We start from the raw sequence: 13,539 nt of genomic DNA, 5'->3' as shown, positions 1-13,539 counted from the left end.
AAGGAGGAGAAAATAGAGTTGTAAAAAAAAAAAGAAAGAAAAGAAAGAAATTAGGTCAAAATAATAAAAGGAAATTAAAAAGCCTATTGAGCATATTAAGCAATTGTGATAAGAATTTCACAACAGCCAAGATTCCAGAAGATATCAGTGTTGGACATGATACTGAGGAATTTGGCCTAATACTCAGAACTGAACTAGTACTTTCAGGGCTTGACTTTAATTTTTTTTTTTTTAACATGAGACTCCTTTAGAAAGATTTATTTATAAAAACATTATGGAAAAATATAGTTTAAGAAGAGAGTGGACACCTTTATAGAAGTAATGATGATTTTGGAATGTTAAATTATATATAAAATAGCTATGGTTTAGGAATTATATGTAGGGTAGGGTTTTTTTGTTTTGTTTTTCTTTTTATTCTGCTCATAGACTCCAAATATTCTTATTTACTTCCATTCTAAAATGATATTTATGTTTCTATGGGAAGACATTTTTAGTTCACTTGGATGTATTGAAATTATACTTATGGTTTGAGAAAACATACTATGAAATTTGTGATGAGAGCAAATTAAATATGCTCAAAATTTAAATCTAAAAGTCCAGAAACTGAAAGTATTATGATCACTCTGGATGGTGGCACATCTAAAACTGATAAAGGTTGCCTAAATTTTTGACTTGCTTCTAACCATCTGAATCATTTAAATCATTTAATGTATGACCAAGGCACTTGAGAAATGTCTTTGCTGCCCTTCCCCCACTTTTGGTCTATTCTCTTTACGGTGAGTTAGCTCCCAAGACACCTGATAAATGTTTTTCTAGTTTTATGTTCTAATCTCTTTTAATACATTATTTCACTTAATCCTTTCAGCAACTATATTAGGAAGAAATTTAGGGAAGGTAGCTATCTAAATTATGACTCCCATGTGCCAGCCAGCACGCATGCCTCTATCACTCATTGGCTTTATCGAGGAGAAGCTGAGGCTCATGGCAAAACCAAATGTCCTTGTGTCAAGATGTCATGTGATCACAGGCAAATTTCTAAACTCTACTTTTTTCTGTAACTTGGACCTAACTACACTCTTAATTTAAATTTCTAATGACTTAAAAATGTATGTAACAATGATTCACATTTTGCTGAAACACAGTCTTACTTAAAACGTTTCCTTAACCATTTTTGAATAATCTTTATAGAAAAATCTGACAAAGAAATCAAGTGCTATTTAAACACAGCAACATCAAACTATGTTTTTTCCCCCAAGTCTTTAAGCATTTAGAAATCAAAATGATTGAAGTACCACTTTGTTGTTGGTGGTGTTTTGTTTTTGTGTTTTTTTCCCTTACTAGTGAAGGATATAGCTTACTGCTACCAAAAGAGACAGATGTACTGATCAAATTCGTCAGAAAGTTGTAAACACTGCCCCCATGATTTATGCTATTAAACATGACTTCTGAAAGTAATAGATTTCCCAGAAAACTTTTAAAGCACAGTAAATTTGAATTTATATGATTCAGAAGAAGCAACAGATTTTTAAATTAGAAAGTAGAACTCAAAGCATAGAAACTGTTTTATAGAGAAATCTTAATTTTTTTTAATGTCACATTACTGCAAAGGGGACTGTGACATCTTACATACATTTGAATTCTCTGAATAGCTAGTAAAAGTACTTGTCCTGTAGTTCAATGTGAATTTAATTGGAGGAAGAAAAATGTGGGGAAAAAAATGGGGGAAAAAAAAAACGTAGATGGCACTACTTTTTAAACTGCAATTTAAAATGCTATCCTACTTTTAATACTGCAGAAATATTTTACTTTATACTTAATCATAAATATTCTTTAATTTTTTTTGTTTTAAAAATGTGGTATAATATATATAACATAAAACCTGACGTTTTAACTGTTTTTAAGTGTATGATTCGGTGGCATTAGTTACATGCAGAATGTTGTGCAACCATCACCACTATTTCTGAAACATCTAGATCCTTTTATTCTTAAAGTATTATTAAAACTACCACAAGAGGTACTTTGTTATATGTAGGAATTAAAAAGGTAAAAAATGCAGGCTTTTCTGCTTTCTAATAATTTATAGCAGTTTCTTCATTAATAGGTTGTTCTTGGTTTTACCCTGTAGTTTAATGGCTTTATTAAAGAAAAAAAATAGACCTTATGCATAAACCCTATGTCTACAAAGCCCCAATTATTGTTGCAGGGAGAAAAGTTCATTTAGATAACCAGCTTATTGGCTTTTTTGAAAATAACTGTGTTATTTGGGTGTATGTTAACAAATAAAAACAGTCCCTTTACACAAGCCTTGTCAAGCAGTGACTGTTTTGCATTCATGTTTTTTAAATTTGAAGTGACAGATTTGATTAACATCATAAAAGCACCAACACACTGAAAGTATGTTTAAAACTCTGTAAGAGTGATAATTTCAGATAATTTTTTTAAAAAATTCACAAACATGCTGGATTAGATAACAATAGTTAATTAATTAAACTAGGCTATCAAGATAACATGGGCATCTCTCCACCACCCTCTCACCATATTCTTAAGTCTAAACACTAAGAACTTTCTGAATGAAAAGAAATAGAATATTTTTCTCTGACTTGCCAAATCTCTTATAGGTTCCTTTCAAAATCTATTGCTTGCATTGTGCTCAGCCACACAGAGATAAAGGTGGCTTGTTTAGAATGATGCACTTATGGAGTAAACTTTTGCTTCATTATTGAAAGGGTAGCATGTGAAGAGGTAAGAATCTTCTATTCTTATATTTAGTTTTTTTCTCAGATGTATAATACCAGGCCCAAATGTGATACATTCCAATTTTGTTTGTTGATTTTTACTTGTTTCATGAATAGCTTGTGAATAGTAAATGTTACAAATAACATGCAAAATTGCCATTCTAATTATTTTCCATGCTTATCTCTGAAATTCCAGTATCAAGGAAATGATGAAATAGAATCAACTGAAAAATGACTTCTGCACGATTTGCTGTTTACTTATTTTCACAAAAAAATTGTGATTATGTAGTAACCCTGAGGCAGTATTTCTAAAACCAAAGCAAGGAGGAAAATGAAAATAAATGTTTGGATAGTTTAGATCCCAAAGGAAAAGTACATCACACACTGATTTATTCATTGAGTGAATATTAATTCATTCATATTAGAACAGACTTGAGATTATTCATTTCAATTTGTTCTATGTTGGGAAATCCATTGATTTAATCTCTCAAAATCCCTTGATAAGAATCTTCCACAAATTGATTAAACACTGCTATAAAATCAGCTGATCGTGCACTTTCTGAAGCATTCAAATTAAATGCCCCATTCCATAGGTAGGCCGTATGGAATATACAACAGATTTATAAAAAGTGATCCCTGCACTCAAACTAAATACGACTAACCCATGTGAATCTAACACACACTTGGAGAGCGGTATGATGTGGTATACCAGCTGGGCTGAAATAGTCTATCACTTAGTGCACAGACTCTATGCAAAAGGTGTATGGTAAAGAGGTAGCCGTAAGAATGCTAATGACAGTGGGAAGCAGGGATTCTTTTTTTTTTTTTAATATAATAAGTTCAATCCTGCTGATTACCATAAAATGAAGCATTTAATTAATCACTAAGTGTAATGTGGCCCATAATGCAGGAGGATGATCAAAATTTTTAAATCAAGGCAGGGCAGACTGCTGACTCTACCTTTTGGGCTGCCTTGATCCTGAGCATCTTGATTAAAAATGTTTATCAAATGTCCTCTTGTGTGTACGTGTACATACTGGGATTTCTCACTGTGTCTTGACGGGGCTATTGTATTAGTTATGGTTGTTGGTTTGATGGTTCCAAGCAACCATCAAATCTATGGATGAGGTGGTTTTCAAACCCCAGAGGCCCCATTTTGCAGATGCTGTGGCTTGTTACCCGCCCTGACAAGGGACTCCCTATTCCCAACCTGGGATAGAAGCTTAAAAAGGTCGACAGAGATGAATAAAGCATCTCCTACACTGAGTTATTTCTGGTCTTTGACGCATTCCACCTCAACATTGCAGTGGCAATGACTGTTTTATAGCAGAGAGCTCATAGGCTGATACCTGCCTAAGAACCTCTGGGATACTGGGGTAGTCCCTGTCTGCCTGGAACAATTCACTTCTGGTCCATGCATATCATTGACAGTGCCCACTTTTCACTCTTGAACTTTGGAAAATAAATTCACTCTTTACCTGAACTGTGTAGATCAGAAGTCCTGATTAGAACGCTCTTTTTGGGTTGCCTTGCGTGATGACATTTTGTGATTGAATCATCGCACCATTCCTCCAGGACAGATATACTTGAGGGAGTCTTTCCTGGACCTCATAAAATTAACCTCCTTCCCCCCCATATCTGTGGTGACTCATAATATTTATTAAAACATTTATTTTTTATATTCCTGTATTTTCTATTTTATCAGTCCAGGAATGGTGGCAGTTCATAAGCATTCGGGACCTAGGCATCTATATGAGTGTCTGTGGGGCTGAGCTGGATAGACTTTAAGGCTTATGAATTTTAGATATGTCCTCATGAAAATGAATGCACTGCGACTCTACTTGTTTTAAGTGGAAAAGGAGCTTAGTAGAAGGATAGTAAGATGGCAAAACCCACGGCTATGATAAAGACCCGGGTTTTTTTTTTAAAAAACTCCCGGTAGCAAGAAATAATGATAAATCTTTTCAGGTCACCATTCCTGAAATCGATTATTACCAACTATCTTCCCATGCTAACATCACTTTACTTAAGATTCAGAGCCCAGGAGAGAAAACCCAAGAGTATCCTTGGTTTCTGTCCTGACTCCTTGCCTGTAAAAGGGCGTGGAGTCTTTCTTCCGGCCCCATCAAGCCATTGTACAATTGATGAGAAGTCATTGCCTCAAGTCATCGGCAACTTAAAAAGAAACAGAATTGACTCTGGGTGTCCAGTCTTTTTCATGTCCCTAAAAATATTATCATTCACCTTCCGAATGGGAAAACTGCTGAATATAGAATGTCGTTTTCGTTCTTTGCTTTCCTTCAAGAGTTCTTTGATTCCTACAGGACCTTAAAGGCTGTTGATGTGGTACATGGGCATAAAGCAGTGGTTAGCAAGAAACAGAAATGTTGACCAAGTTCTCAAAAGTCTAATCTAAGAGGAATAATGAATAAATAAAACGGATGTAGGGCAGGAACTCTGAGTTTGCTAGGGCTGCCCTAACAAAGCGCAGACAGGGTAGTTTAAGCGGCAGAAATTTTGTGTCAAGTTCTGCAGATTGAGAGTTTAAAATCAAGGTGCTGGCAGGCTTGGTACTTTCTGAGGGCTGGGTCTGCTCCAGGACCCTCTCCTTGGCTTATGGTTGGCCTTTTCCCCCTGTGTCTCTTCACATTGTCTTCCCTCTGCTTTGGCCCCTGGTCCAATTTATCCTCTTCAGAAAGATGTCAGTCATATTCCATTAGGGCTCACCTTCATGACCTCCATTTAATTCACCTCTGTAAAAACCCTGTTTCTAATGAAGATCACATTCCAAAGCCCTGCAGTTAGCAGGCCACATACCTCCTTTTTGGAGGGAGGATACAATTCAACCCATAACCAGTATTTAAGTTACAGTCAAGTGAAAATGAAAGAATCCATTAAAATGAAATAATTACCATCCATTAAGTATGAGATTCAGACTTAAGAGAAAAATGACAACTCTTTCTTAGTTACATGACTAATATGGCTAAAGGCATTGTATAAATATAACGAAGGCATTGCCCTTTATTCTCAGAGATGTTTGAAATAAATTGTATTCTCACAGTGTTCTTGTCCCTCCCCCAGTTACCACCTTCCTGAAAAGATGCTATAGGAAAATGGGAATAAAGAAATCGCTCACATAATAAATTTAATGAAAGGGGCGCCTGGGTGGCACAGCGGTTGGGCGTCTGCCTTCGGCTCAGGGCGTGATCCTGGCGTTGTGGGGTCGAGCCCCACATCGGGCTCCTCCGCTGTGAGCCTGCTTTCTTCCTCTCCCACTCCCCCTGCTTGTGTTCCCTCTCTCGCTGGCTGTCTCTATCTCTGTCGAATAAATAAATAAAATCTTTAAAAAATAAATAAATAAATTTAATGAAAATCTCATAGGAAAAAGTAGGGATAATAAATGGAAAAAAACAAGCAATGGAAAAGAAAAGAAAAGAAAAGAAAAGAAAAGAAAAGAAAAATGGTACTGTAATAAAACTAGTACGTACTGGTGTGTAGGACCTAGAAATTAGCTATGTGCCAGGAGAAAAATCTATGAACAAAAAAACACTATAGACTTTTCTGAGCTAAAATGAGAAGTTAGATGAGGAAATTTGCGTTGAGCACTACTTATCATTTAAGCACCATTGAGCAGTAAGCAGCATGGGTTTACACAGAACAAATCATGCCAAACAAATCTGATTGCTTTTTTTATTGAATTACAAGATTAGTGGATGAATGCAATGTGGGAGATGTAATACATTTGGATTTTAGCAAAACATTTGATACAGCATCTCACGAACTCACAAATGAATTCAAATAGTCAGGAATATTAACACCGATGTAAGGAGTGGAAATTAAATGAAGGATTGCAAAGGAAAAGAAGTAATAATCAACCGTATTAGGGCAGCTTGGGAACACATCATTAGAAGGTGCTACAGTGATCCCAGGATTTATTCAGCACATATTAACATTCACACAGCTTTCTCAGGCTTGATAAAAAGAAATGGAATAAAAGATTCAGCATGCATCCATGATTTCAGACAATGTATACAATCCAGATTTAGGGGAAGGAGAAAATAGATTTAACCTCAAACATTTTTGTTGCTTTTGAAAATAGTTATTGATGTTACTGGATCATTTAATTCACTTCGGGTTCTAAGATTCTGTCACGATGCTGCTATTTGATCTTTCTCTGTGTCTCAGGACTAGCCGGTGCTTTGTCATCTAATCTTCCTAGCTTTACACAAAAGATCTGCCAAGAAGATAGCACAAGCTCTCTTGGTCGCCTGACTCCTTGGCGTTCAGGAGACTTGAATTCTACCCTGGTATGTGGACCTCACGATAGCAACTGCCCTCAAGGTGCAGGTTAAATATGATACCGAAGGAAGTAAATAGAAAGGAGTGGAAGCATGGCAGTGAAATTCACAGCTGATACTAAGTTGGGAAGTATTGCTAAAAGCAGTGAGGCCAGTAAGAAGACAGTGGTGCTGGCACAACTGAATCATGTTTATGTCACATGCAAAGCACAAAGGTGACTAGGAAAGGAGAAAATTCAGCACAAACGCAGCGGGTGCAGCAAGGTGACAGGGAAGAGCAAGGCACCTGTGAGTTTTCCACGGCAGCCATCCCCCAAGAGATGCAACATGCTGTTTGAGCTAATAGATGAGTTTGAAAAGGATTCATCAGTTTCTGAATACAATGCTAAAGTCCCTTCTGGAAGCCCAAATGGATTCCCTTTGGAAACATCCTTTTCTAGAATAACAGGAAGGTACACGGGGAAATCCTAGCCTAGCCACAACGAATGGCTCTCAAGTGCCAGGCTGGGCTCATGGGGAAGGATCAAGATGTGTGCAGTGTTGTTCAGAGGGGAAGGGACGATAACATTTGTCAGCAGGTGTATAACATCTGTTAAGGAAAGTAGCAAAAGAGAATAAATACTTTTGTAAAGGGCAGGAAAAACACCCAGCTGGAAAAGAAAAGATAATAAATTCATAGCCACATTAGTAAAAATGAAAATCCTGAGAGGGGGAGACACTATATATCTGAGAATAGTCTTTAAATTTCACCCTTTGATTAAAGAACTGAGTCAAGAATATGCCATAAAATTAGAAATATAATGGCTTTTTGAACAAGGATTTGTCAGGAACATCAGAATATTCATGACAAACAGATTCAATAATCTATTTGAATAAAAATTCAAATTCTAATGTACCCACTTTTTATTTGTCCATTGTAAACATAACTATTGAATCTGCATGTTTCTCTCTCTCCCTCCCTCCATTCCTTTCTCCTTTTCTTTTTCTTCTTTCTTTCTTTCTTTTTTCTTTTCTTTCTTTCTCTCTCCTTCCTTCCTTCCTTCCTTCCTTCCTTCCTTCCTTCCTTCCTTCTTTCTTTCTCCCTCCCCTCCCCTCCCCTTCCCTTCCTTCCTCCCTCCCTCCCGTTTCTTTGTTTTTCTTTCTTCCTTCCTCCCCCCTTCCCTTCCTTTCCCTTCCCTTCTCTTCCCTCCCCTTCCCTCTATTTCCCTTCCTTCCTTCCTTCCTTCCTCCCTCTTCTTTCTTTCTTTCTTTCTTTCTTTCTTTCTTTCTTTCTTTCTTCTTTCTTTCTCTTCCTTTCTTCCTCCCTTCCTCCCTTTCCCCTTCCCTTCCTTTCCCTTCCCTTCCCTTCTCTCCCCTTCCCTCTATTTCTTTCTTCCTTCCTTCCTCCCTCCCTCTTCTTTCTTTTTCTTTCTTTCTTTCTTTCTTTCTTTCTTTCTTTCTTTCTTTCTTCTTTTTCTTCTTTCTTTCTTTCTTTCTTTCTCTTTCTTTCTTTCTTTTTCTTCTTTCTTTCTTTTTTTCTTTCTTCCTTCCTTTCTTTCTTTCTTCTTCTTTTTCTTTCTTTCTTTCTTTCTTTCTTTCTTTCTTTCTTTCTTTCTCTCTTTCTTTCTCTTTCAATATAATTAACTTGCATGTTTTTTAAGTATTTTGTGTGGTCCAGTGTTCTCCACCAGAGCAGTGGTGGAGACTTAGGCTAGACAGTTCTTGAGCAAGACTCTCATGCATTGTAGGATGTATAGGATCTGAAACCCCCAAGGCACCACGTGCCAGTGAGACCTCCAGTAACTCTAACCAAATCCCTAAACACACACACACACACACACACACACACACACACTCCTAAGTGCCCCTAATGTAACCCCCACCCCAAAAGCTCAAAAAAAATTTAAGCACACTCACCATAACTAGCCCAATAGGTAAGGTTTCCACATTCAGGTTTATTGCCATACCCCTGGGAACTCGAAGATGCTTGTGGTTGTTCAAGATCCAATGTTTCAAGAGCCTTGTATCAGCCAGTTTATTCCAGATTGTGTTAAGTGGCTTACACAAAGTTTCTTTCTCTCTATATATACCCACCATGGATCAGCTGCAGTCCTGTTTAAGAATTCCTACTGACGGTGCAGTCACAACCCAGAACATTAATGGTTGTTATGGCATAGGTAGGAAAAAAGAACATGGTAACCGTCAGCTGGCTCTTGGAGCTTCTGCTCTGAACTTAAACTAGCATTTCAGTTAATAGTCACTGGCCAAAGAATGTCCCTTAGCCATTCTTATGTTCCAGAAAGTGGGAATATATAACCTTTCTGCAGAGGGATGTTTAATATGAGTAAACAAACTATTATCAGCCCTTACTATTCTTTTTTAATTTCAAAGAAAATAATACTGAAATTTATCATAAAGTTTCCCATAGTGGAAATGTCACCTTTAAAGGAGATGAAAGTTAGTACACTGATATTCATAGTAAGAAATTTAGGAAAACATGGATCAGAGCTGCTTTGTTTTCCAGAGATGGGAGAATTAAAATCACCATGCTAGAAACTATCTCACTGACTTTCCTGTTGTTGTTACTGAGGTATTTGTCTTGCTGTGTTTATTAAACATGTAATTTGTAATTACTTCAGCACAGACTTATTGAACCAGCTCTGGAGATGACAAAAAATGAAGAAGACACAGCTCTTTCTCTTGAGGATCTCACAGTCTAGTAGGCAAGAAAGAAACAGATCATTGACTATAATTCAGTATGTGAAATTTTGTATTATAAATATCTAATAAGTATTTGAGTACAGTTATGAGAGCAGTTAATTTTTCCCGAATGTGGATACGGAGACATCTTTATAGACGAAATGATATATCACCCAAGCATATAAATTTGGTGGACAATTTCAGGTAGATAATAGGGACTGACAGGTGAGAGAAAGAGAGACAGAAAGAAAGAAAATCTGGGACTGTCAGAATCTTCTGGGAGACATTCTTAAGACATGCACTTCATTTCCCAACTCCCAGTGGCACCCCAAAAGAGCTGGGGCATGCTCATCCCTATAAAGCTTCCAGGAGGATTGCACCCTCGACCGAGATGAACCCCACACCCATTCCATGTTTTGATCTACTGAAACTACGTTCTTTAACAGCAGGGTAGGATTACTTGGGGTTTTGTTTTAAAATAACGATCCCTGACTTTCAGAGTGAGTAGGTCTGGGATAGGGTCCAGAAATCCTAATCCCATATGATTCTGCTATAGGTGGTCTGCTGACCTTATACGGGATGGAAGATAGGTGGAAGTATGCCTGGGGTTAAGGTTATTCAGAGAGGCTGAAACCGGAGTTTGAAATTCTTCTCTGGGAAGAAAAAGGCTTCAGGGTCCATATAAATTGGGGCCACCATTCTGCCTACAATGACATGTGTTAAAATTCATGGACTGTAAACCAAAAGAAAAAAGTCAGGTTTGCTGTATGCTAATGAATTCATAAAATAAGACTGTAGTGATTCTTAATATAAAGCATATTTTAGAAACTCAGCTTTGAGTCATCGAAGACTATTAAGCAGAAAGGTGAAGAGTGATATTTTTGTTTAAAATGTTCTTTTGTAGATACGTGTAGGCTATATTGGGGCATATCAGGAGTGGAGGCAAGCTGATCAATTAGGATGCAATTAGTTGACACAAGAGATGGAAGAGGACTGTAATTAGACCCTGGAGCCTCATTTTCTAGGAACTCTGAGTGCCTCTGGGAAAAGCCTAAGAGAAGGGCCCTAGGTTTGTTCTCTTCCTTGTCCCCCATCCAACGTTATTGTCTGTTTTCTGTGTTAAAAGCACAGGGAGATTGATAGCGGAGAACACAAAGTTCTCATTTTCATTTCTGTTCTCAAGGATATTAAACTATGACATTCCTAAAGACAAGAAGAAATAAACGAAGAAAAGGTGTACGGGAAAGTTCTGAGTCCAGGTTTGGTCTAGAATAAGAGTAGTGGTGCCCTGGTGTGGAGAGACTGCTTGTAGATGCATCACCAGGGATGCTGGGGAGCTCCGTATATCTAGATCTGAAGCAGGCTGACGGAGGTCTTTTAAATTCTGCCCCCAAGTCAGCTCAGTGATGGCATCCTGGCTCATTTATACATGACAGAAGAATGAGATGGGCAGGCCTACTTAAGCAGTTATTCAGTGTTGCTTCTTATTGTAGAACACTGCACGGGCTTGGAGATTGGGAGGTGGACGTGTGTCTTAATTCTTTACCCATCATGAGCCATCAAACTGCTCTGATAGAAGATTCCAGAATTGAGGTTTGGGGGCTTCCAGCTTGAGAAAAATGGCTTTTTCTGCATTATTGACTAGAGCGTCTTTGAGTTGGAGTTTGGAGATGACCCTTTATACATTATTTGAGTAGAGTGTCTGGATATGTTTGAAGATATCTAGCACAAGCTAGTTAGTGGATCAATCTGGCCTCTGTTACCAATGCCCCAAATACAGGTCATAAAAAGATTAGAAATAGGATGCTAAAAGAGAAAAATTAGCCCTATCATAGCATATTATAATAACTGGGGTATATTAGAATAACTGGCATTGAGAAAAAAAAAAGAGGATAGCTAAGAATTTTTGATGCCAGTGGAAACCAGATAAGGGGTCTGGCGGCATTGCAGCATGAACAGGAGTGGATGGGGACTGGACAGGAACAGAAGAGCCAAAACAAAATGAGTAACTGTCCAAGGCCCATCATCAAGGTGAATCGGAGCCAGTGGAACAGGAAGGATCATAACAGGACCTCGAGCTTGATCCAGCCAGGGTCAATGCACGCATGTATGTAGGCTACACAAAGGACACATGGAAGGAACCTTCTTGTCATGCCCCAGATACTTCAGAACAGAATGTGCAATTTTTCCTCTGCATGGAGACAGTATGTTATGATAAATATATTGCTGGTATATACAGAAATTTGAGTTCTAGGATGACATGTGTGGGACTTAGAGACAAACCAAATCTTTTGGTAACACTTGGTTACATTTTCTGTCTTTAAGAGTTACTTCTCTGTCCTGCCTTTTTAGTTACACCTGTCAGTTCCCTCATTCTGGTCTGTTGCCCATCCTTGGCCTTTTTCTGGTCTCACGTTATGTATTCTCTTTGGATTATCTCTTTGCAGCCTATGGTTTCAACCACCACTTATTCTAATTCATTCTAAACATCTAATTCTTAACCCCTGCTCCATATCCCAATTTCAGACTTACTGCTGGATATCTCAAACTGGATAGTCTGTAAGTCTTTCAAATTTAATGTGTTCCAAACAAAACTCAACAATTATGGTTTAACTCAACAATTATGATCTAACACAACCTTTGTTCCCTTTGTACACACATTTACTCTGAAAAATCTAAAACTTACCTTCGGATGTATCTCCCTACTCGTTCTACCTATACTCTGTATTAGTATGTCATAACCAATTGAAATAATAAGTTGTTTAAATTTGACCTTCTATAAGATGTACTTTTAAATCATTAAGCAAATGTTGAATAATCACGTTCTATTGGTAGTTTGATAAACATGGCAGGAGGACAATGGGCAATGGAATTCCAAATATGTTACATATATAAACATGAAGAACATCAGGGATATAAATGAGCTAAGCAGTCTCGGCCATTCCCTGCCTCTGCATATGGCCTAAGGAAGGCATTAAACCTGTCTGTTACTACCCTCTGCATCTATCATCTTGAAGCAGAAGATAAAAGCCACGAAGATCATGTGCAAAATCACCCTGGACCCTGCTGACTGGGCGTTGTAGTCCTGACTTGCTCTTCTTTACCTTGCCGGGGATAATCAGCTGCAGAGCCCATACTGTGTTCAATGTTTCCCGCTTTGAGAGAACTTAGTCATTCTGTTTCTGGCATAAGATACCCCTCAACTTTGCCTCTGGGCTGGAGGGAGGACAAGGGAGAGTTTTGTTATGTTCCTTGTTTCCCCCACTCTGCTGAGAACACATAGCAAGAGCCTTTGAGTTGACCAAGAGTGACGGGTTATAGAAGAGGAATAAAAACTGTATACACTGCTGAGAGAATCCAGCTCTCCCATGAGTTTGGTAAGGTCCTGGGTTGAGTCGTCGGTGTGGCAGGCACCGAGGCTAAATGTAAGGAAGCCCTGTATTTGACAGTCAAGCAGCCATGAGGAAGATATTCTTATCAATGTATAGTATTATTAAAGATTATTAATATAGAAGACACTGCATCAAGACAGATTTTGGGCCAGAAAACAGAAAAAAAGCCTTTTGGGCTTCTTATATTTTATTTACAGTTTCTCTCAAGAGCATTTCTAATTTTTGCTTTAAGCTCTGTTTACCTTTTGTCTCCAGAGTAAGAAATCTATGTAATCCCAATTTTTGCTACCTAACATAGAGCAATTCTAGAATAATCAGTTTATAACCTGATTTATTTTTTTCATTATTATAAATTTCAGATAGACTATCTTTGTATTTTTATCTTATCATTTTTTGAGAGTGGGTTTAAGTTCCTAGGAGTGAAAGTGCTAGGTC

This window comes from Ailuropoda melanoleuca, chromosome 1, assembly GCF_002007445.2.
Source record: "Ailuropoda melanoleuca isolate Jingjing chromosome 1, ASM200744v2, whole genome shotgun sequence".
Lineage (NCBI taxonomy): Eukaryota > Metazoa > Chordata > Mammalia > Carnivora > Ursidae > Ailuropoda > Ailuropoda melanoleuca.
The sequence above is the reverse complement of the archived record's forward strand: the minus strand, read 5'-3'. Positions refer to the sequence as shown.